This window comes from Melanerpes formicivorus, unplaced genomic scaffold (assembly GCF_026170545.1).
Source record: "Melanerpes formicivorus ecotype bairdi unplaced genomic scaffold, bMelFor1.0.p_v2 SCAF_30, whole genome shotgun sequence".
Classification (NCBI taxonomy): Eukaryota; Metazoa; Chordata; class Aves; order Piciformes; family Picidae; genus Melanerpes; species Melanerpes formicivorus.
In genome coordinates this window covers 7,719,614-7,726,747 of record NW_027142382.1, presented here as the reverse complement: position 1 = coordinate 7,726,747, position 7,134 = coordinate 7,719,614, and the positions used below count along the sequence as shown (strand labels likewise).

The 7,134-nt window shown below is 47.3% G+C and overlaps 1 protein-coding gene across 3 annotated transcripts in view; it reads left to right on the top strand.

Annotated features, from left to right (window-relative positions):
* Positions 1–273: 273 nt before the first annotated feature.
* PKNOX1 (PBX/knotted 1 homeobox 1) overlaps positions 274–7,134 on the top strand; it is a 59,377-nt gene continuing 52,516 nt past the window's right edge. For all 3 annotated transcript variants that reach the window (XM_068155192.1, XM_068155188.1, XM_068155189.1), the window contains exon 1: positions 274–357. The gene's annotated coding sequence lies outside the window, so the exon portion shown is untranslated. The remainder of the gene's footprint in view (positions 358–7,134) is intronic.

The window sequence follows — 7,134 nt, the reverse complement described above, 5'->3', positions numbered from 1 at the left end:
CCTCGGGTCGGAGGCGGGGGAGGGGGCGTGACCGGGCCCGGCACGGGCTTCCCCGCCCCCTTCATGCATATTCATTAGCGCTAACCCGGAGGCACTGGCGTAGGGAGGCGGTGCGCAGTCGCTCCGCCCCCACCGCCACAGCGGCGGGGCGGGGCGACCGCGCACCACCTCCTTACGCCGGCGCGCGCTCCGCCCCACGCGGTGAATATTGATGAGGCGTGATGCGCGGCGTGGTGTCGTCTCGAGCGGCGCGGCCGGCGATTGGCCGAGTGTCTGTGTGCGCGGTGACGCGTGTCGCGGCGGTGCGGGTCCCGATTGCTGCAGCCGCTTGTCAGTGTGACGAAGATTGGCACCCAGGTAAGCGCTGTCACTCAAACCCGCTCCCAGCCAGCCAGCCAGCCATCCATCACGGCGCGCCCGCCGCCGCCGGCGGCCGGGCCTAGGCGTACCACCAGACCGGGGAGGGAGGCGGGGTGGGGGGGTAGTGGTTGGGGAAGGATCTAGGGGAGAGGAAGGGGGGCGAGAACGCGGAACAGCGGGGAGGGGGCACCCGCACTCCGCAGCTCGCCCAGAGGGGGGTTAGGGGCGGTGGCGGGCAGGCGCGGGGAGGGGAAGGAGGGGGGGGGGTTGAAGAGCAAGGAAAATTCTGGAACGGTCGCCGTGTAACCGTTGTCTGGCGGGGGCGCGCGCCAGCGGGGGCGCGCAGGCACCGCGTGCGCGCGCGCGGGGAGGGGAGACGGGGCGAGAGGGGAGCGCGGGCCGCTGTTCGGCGCCGCGCGGAAGGAACGCGGCGGCGGCCGCGAGGAGGAGGAGGGAGAGGGGGCGACGGGAGGGGTGGAGGCAACGTGATATTTAAAGGGCCAGCGCCGTGTGGGCAGGCGCTCCTTGGCAGGGCGGTGGGGCGGGCAGGGGTTCTCCGGGGTCTGCCGCGCCCCCGCCTCTTCTTGCTGCCGTGCTGTTGACCCAGCCCAGCCCGTGAAGCTCTCGCCTGTGGCAGGGATCAAACCGCCGTGGCAGCTGCCTTCTCTCCGCACCTGCCCTGGCCCGGCCGGGTGCGGCGGGGAAAGGCGCGGGGGGGGATGGAGGAGGGGGGGACAGAGGAGGAGGGGTGCAGACAGCAGTTGGCCGCAGCGACTGCTCTCGGGTCCTGTGCCGGCGCCATGGGCGCCGGCAGGCGTAAGGTGGTGACCCCCAGATGCTGCCTCTGGTGCCGCTTCAGTAGCGGAGCGGTCCGACAGAGCCCAGCCTGGCCCCTGGGAGAGCAGGAGCTGGCACGCCTTTGGCTGTGCGTCGCCCCCTCCCGGTCCCGTCTCCGTCTCTTATTCATAGAAAGCAGATTCAGCTAGCGGCAGGCACTTGGGGCAATATGCGCAGTTCTGGCGTGAGGTGTTTTCTCTTGAATTCTTTTTTTTTTTACGTGACCTCGTTGTCTCTTGGCTCAGTTACAAATAGAGGCTTCTTGACACCTAGACCGAGGCTTCTTGAGTGTTTACATAGCCGCAATTAGGAGCTGAAACTTGACATTGCCCAGAGGCCCTGCTTATGATGTGTGTAAACAATAATAAATCAAGTGCTGGTTTTATCCTGAAATACTGCCTCAATTAGCCACATGTCCCGGGTCTCTGTGGAGCAGTCGATAGCTTTCCCTCGTTCCCTCAACACCAGCCGTATGGCTCAGGTTCATCAGCAATAAAAGCAGCTAACACATCTGTCTGATGCTTATCACTATCTTTTTTCTGTCTTAAATATTTTCTGTTGTCCTACGTGGGAATACGTAATGTAATGAGACATAGTACTTTTATACTTCTAAACTCTGCTGCAGTTTGTGACCCCTTTTTTGTCAGTTACAGCTAAGTAGAGGTCTAACAGTTTTGGGAGGGAAAAGGAGACTGGATCAGGCATTGCACCCTTAGAACTTAGTTTTTATGCCATACAATGAGGGTTTTTTGGTTTTGAAGAGTTGTGTTTGTTTGTCACACACAATAAAGAGTTACCTGGGTAACATTCATTGGGGTTTTTTTTGTCTCTACTCCTATTTGGAATAGAAAGTGTACATTCCACTAAACAGACCACAGGAATAGGTCTGTTGGTTTTGGAAAACGCTTCAGCCAGCATCCTTTGGAGGCTAGCAGGATCATTTTCAATGTATGCAAAAGGTGTCATCTAATTGTTAAAAAAGCTGAAGAATTCATTCATAGTCTTTACAAAACCATACATTTATAGTTCATTCATAATACTGCTCATATTTTAATTCTAGAGCATCCTCTGCAGAGTTTCATCAATGTAGATGGTTTGATTAGGGGAATTGTAACATCTATAGCTTAAGAAATTTATGCTCCTTGCTATTCTCCATACTATAAATACACTTCCAGGTTGTTCCCTTTCCTCTATGGAATACAAACTCTTTATGGCCTGCCTGTGCTGTGGAGTTATATCCCTTTAGTTATGTGTAGTTAAAAGTGATACAGCTTCAGCAGCTGGATAAGCACCGAAGCCTGCCTTAAGAGTTTAGGGTCCTGGTTAGCCCATGTTAGCTCTATGGTGGAGTTTCATGGATCATACTAAACCAGGAAACAAACTGGTGTGCTTTGATAAGAAATCTGGCTCTGTATTTCCAGACCATGTCATTCCGAGCGTATCAAGCAACAGCAAATAGGTTTTTTGACTAGCTCTGTCAAACGAAATGGCAGAATTACCATTTTTCTGAGTCTGCATGTAGCCACAGATAATTACTAACATTTTAAAAACCTTGGAGAAACCTGAACATTTTCACAATTAGTCTGAAGGAGCAGCTTCACACTTCTTACTATGCAGTGCTTTCATAAAACTATCCAAAATAAGTAACTGATTAATCTATATTCTACCTTGAGTTTATTTTATGAAGTGTATTTCTATTAACTGCCAACTGTTGCTGTTTTACATATTTTTTTTTCTTTTGATTTTCTTGTCATGAAGTATTCACAGGAAACTTCAGTGTAGGTTTCACTGTTTTCTCAAGCTTCAGTTAAGTGGTGAAATGCATAGCTCCATTTACTTCATTCTCAGGGTAGAGATAGGCAGTGTAGATCCTACGGCACTGAGACTTTGAAGACTGGTTAAGTTTTATTCTCGTGGATCTCCCGAGTGATTCTGGGGCGTGCTTTTTCTTTAATCTGTGTTTGTATCCTCTGCATAAATTGAGTACTAATGCCTGTCTCATATCTGAAGTGGGTTTTGCTGTTGTGTAGTTCATAGTATCAGTCAGGGTTGGAAGGGACCACAAGGATCATCTAGTTCCGACCCCCCTGCCATGGGCAGGGACACCCCACACAAGATCAGCTTGGCCGGAGCCTTGTCCAGCCTGGGCTTAAACACCTCCAGGGATAGGGCCTCAACCACCTCCCTGGACAACCCATTCCAGGGCTTCACCACTCTCATGGGGAAGAACTTCCTCTTCACATCCAGCCTGAATCTCCCCACCTCTAGCTTCATTCCATTCCCCCTAGTCCTATCACTACCTGAGATCCTGAGCAGTCCCTCCCCAGCCTTCCTGTAGCCCCCTTCAGATACTGGAAGGCCACAATGAGGTCACCTCGGAGCCTTCTCTTCTGCAGACTGAACAGCCCCAACTCCTTCAGTCTGTCCTCATAGGAGAGGTGCTCCAGCCCTCTGCTCATCCTCCTGGCCCTTCTCTGGACACGTTCCAGCACCTCCACATCCCTCTTGTAATAGAGGCTCCAGAATTGTAGGCAGTACTCCAGGTGGGGTCTCACCAGAGCTGAGCAGAGGGGGAGGATCACCTCCCTTGACCTGCTGGCCACACTTCTCCTGATGCAGACCAGGATCTGATTGGCTTTGCAGGCTAAAAGTGCACACTGAGAGCTCCTGTTGAGCTTTTTGTCCACCAGCACCCCCAAGTCTCTCTCCTCAGGGCTGCTTTCCAGCCAGTCCCTGCCCAGCCTGTATTTGTGCCTGGGATTGCCTCGACCCAGATGCAGTTAATGTACTTTCCTGGACTGCAGTTAATTTTGTTACTTTGTGCTAATAGAAAAACTTGAGAATTGAAATTTTCTGTGTGTTGGTGTTGTTACTGTTGGTTGGGGATTTATTTTGTTTGGAAATCCCACTTTAAAGTGTAAAATGTTAGTCTAATATTAAGCAACTTGCAGCCTTAATCTGTACTCAGTCAAGATGCAATTTTAAAGAGTTGGATTAGTTTTTGAGTGTAAAATAACATTTTTAAACTAAGTCCTTGCAGTCTTCCATTAGTGCAACAGAAAGGAGTTTAGAATGAGATACACACTTGTAATAAACACTTCAGTCTTATAAAATGGATATGTCTTCTAGAAGCTGTATTTTCTTTTCCAGAGTTTTGCTTTCTGACTGTATTTTCCTTGCACTTTTCCCAGTACTGTAAAAGCAGTGCTGTAATAAAGTCATCATAATTCTGATTGCTGCCACAGCAAGTTTAGAAGTGCTTAGGAGCAATTCAATTTCCTGGAGAAGAGTAACTCTTTTGCTGTTATTAAGCCCTGTACTAATGGCTAAGGGTGAATGATCCACAGCACCACTGCTGTGATGGTGGAACTGCTTGTTCTAATGGCTCTGCTAATGTCCCAAATGAAGGGAGATGTAGTCCAAATTGTATTTTAGAATATTATGTAGTGGTCTAGGAGCCAAATTTACCTCTGCAAAAGTGGCACACGTGCAAAAGCTTAAAATAAAGTAGATGAATATTTTCATTTTGGTGTAAGTAAGACTGATTGATTTATTTTTGTCCGTGTGTGTGAAATTTAACATTCCAAAAATGTTATTTCCCTCTTGCAGCAGCTAATTGCTTCAGTTGAAATTGTTAAAAGATCATCAAGTTTACAAATGTTAAGTCTCAGGTTGGGGGAGGTATTTTACCACAACTTAATTCTGTACAAAATAGAAAGTGACTTACTGTTCCTCCAAGAGCAAGGAAAAATGCTGCTGATAGAGTTCTTTCCTTTGCCTACTTGGTACCAGATGTTTACTAAAGTTTTACATTCAGGCCAATATAGCTCTCCCTGAGATAGCTGAAAGCTGGAGTGTTCACATTTATCAGCAGGTTCTTTGCTTTGTTCCATAAGATTGTTTTGTGTCTTAACTGTGGAACATAGATATCATGAAGTGGAATCGAGGGTGGGGTAGAAAACACCCCCACCATGAATCTGGAAACACCAATCGTTGTTAACAGCACTGACCTGCTTTTATGAACTTGGTAAAGGGCAATAGCTTGGGTCCTCTGCCAGCAGCGTGGGCATAGCAAATTGTGGGTGTTACTGAAGGGGAAAAAGGAAGACGACATGAGAAGTAGAAATAAAACTTCGGTCTGGTTGTCACATACTTGCATATCATCCTTTATATGAACATGCTTCTTGGGTTTTGATACAGCAACCATTCCAGTCATCATGGTAATTTATTTTTTCTACATGAGTATAGAAGAGGGATTTGCTGTTAAAGGCTGTGTAAGTATTCAGGCAGTAAAAAAAAGGTCATTTTTGAAAATGGGAGCTAACTATGATCCTTGTGTACTGTCCCTTACCCTGCTTATACCTGTGAGCCTGTGGCTGTTAGCTTATCCAACTGACAGCAAATTCAGGCAGAAAGGTAGAATGTTGTGGCCTACTGCTGGTGTACTGAAAGAAAGATCCTTGGTTGTTTGTTGTTTTTAAAGTCACTAAATTTTAAATGCTTTTTTTAAATGAGCTTCTGAAATTGTCTGTTTTTTCTGGAGGACAGAGGAAGTTAGGAGATGTGGTTATACTTCACATCCCTCTTAGCTTCTTTTCCTAATGGCATAGCAAACAAGACAAAGGGAAAAGGTTATTATAATATTTCTTACTTAAAAATAATGCCCAAGCCTTTTATATTAAAAGGAAACAGAAGCAATTATAAAACAGAAATTTGGGCTTAATACATGTTTAACAGGCCTAGAGACTAGGGGAATGAAAGTGTGTGCCATGCTGTATGGTTTTGTAAGTGAAGAACTTCCAATTCAGTGTATGATCACTTTTTATCACAGTATCACTAAGGTTGGAAGAGACCTCGAGGATCATTGAGTCCAACCTGTCACCACAGACCTCAGGACTAGACCATGGCACCAGGTGCCACGTCCAGTCTCCTCTTGAACACCTCCAGGGATGGTGACTCCACCACCTCCCTGAGCAGCACATTCCAATGACTAATGACTCGGTGAAGAACTTCCTCCTCACCTTGAGCCTAAACTTCCCCTGGCACAGCTTGAGACCGTGTCCCCTTGTTCTGGTGCTGGTTGCCTGGGAGAAGAGACCAACCCCTTCCTGGCTACAACCACCTTTCAGGTAGTTGTAGAGGGCAATGAGGTCACCCCTGAGCCTCCTCTTCTCCAGGCTAAACAAGCCCAGCTCCCTCAGCCTCTCCTCATAGGGCTTGTGCTCAAGGCCTCTCAGTTACGTATGTTCTAGACCATTTTTGTGTTCTGAGCCATGATAGTAACGATGCCAGGAGTTAGTTTATCTGACTTTTTATATATATACATATTTATTTATTTATTTATTTTTCACTTGGAGATGTTGCCTTCAGTAGCTTATTTTGTAGTCAGGCTGAAATTTGCCATAATGAATGTGTTCAATCAGGGATTATTCAAAAAACTTTAAGCTAAAATGACTTAAGCTTTTGAAAATTAAGATAAAGGGAATATGTTCATTTAAAGGGAGGTGGAACTCTAGTTTAGCTGATCTAAGAGCGTTACAACCCTGGAGTTCTGGAATTTAGCATAGCTGAGATGACTGGGAAAGAGAATGCAAGGATTCACACAGAGCATATGGCTGTTCCTTGGGGAACTTCAACAAATCATAAGCTCTTGAGAAACTGGTTCATGCATGTTACATGGCAAATATTTATTAGGTAAATTATCTGAATATTCCATGTAACATGACTGTCTTCCTGTCTGTTGGTCCTTGCATGTCACCTGACTGCAGTCATCTTCTGGACCAAGTAGTTAAGCATGGTGCGTCCCACAGGAGTAGGTAATGGGTATGTTTAATCCTAAATAGTCTTTCTCTATCTATGCTTCTCCTCCAACCCCATAATGCCTAGGCAGCAGTCTTACTTGTGGAGGGGGGAAGACTGGTGTTTGGGAAGAGACGG